The sequence below is a fragment of the Mastomys coucha genome, unplaced genomic scaffold (genome assembly GCF_008632895.1).
Source record: "Mastomys coucha isolate ucsf_1 unplaced genomic scaffold, UCSF_Mcou_1 pScaffold5, whole genome shotgun sequence".
NCBI lineage: Eukaryota > Metazoa > Chordata > Mammalia > Rodentia > Muridae > Mastomys > Mastomys coucha.
In genome coordinates this window covers 44,556,503-44,556,881 of record NW_022196911.1, presented here as the reverse complement: position 1 = coordinate 44,556,881, position 379 = coordinate 44,556,503, and positions in this window count along the sequence as shown.

Here is a 379-nt window from a genome sequence, read left to right as displayed (position 1 = left end):
GCTATTGGTTTGCTGTATATTGCTTTTATTATGTTTAGGTATGAACCTTGAATTCATGATCTCTCCAACACTTTTAGCATGAATGGGTGTTGTATTTTGTCAAAGGCTTTTTCAGGATCTAGTGAGATGATTATATATTTTCTTCCTTTGAGCTTATTCATAAAGTGGATTATGTTGATGGATTTCTGTATATTGAACCATCTCTGCATTCCTGGTATGAAGCCTACTTGTTCATGATGGATGATCGTTTGGATGTGTTCTTGGATTTAGTTTGCTAGAATTTTATTGTGTATTTTTGAATCGATATTCCTAAGTGAACTTGGTCTATAGTTCTTTTTCTTTGTTGAGTCTGTTTGTTGTTCAGCTATCAGTGCAGCTG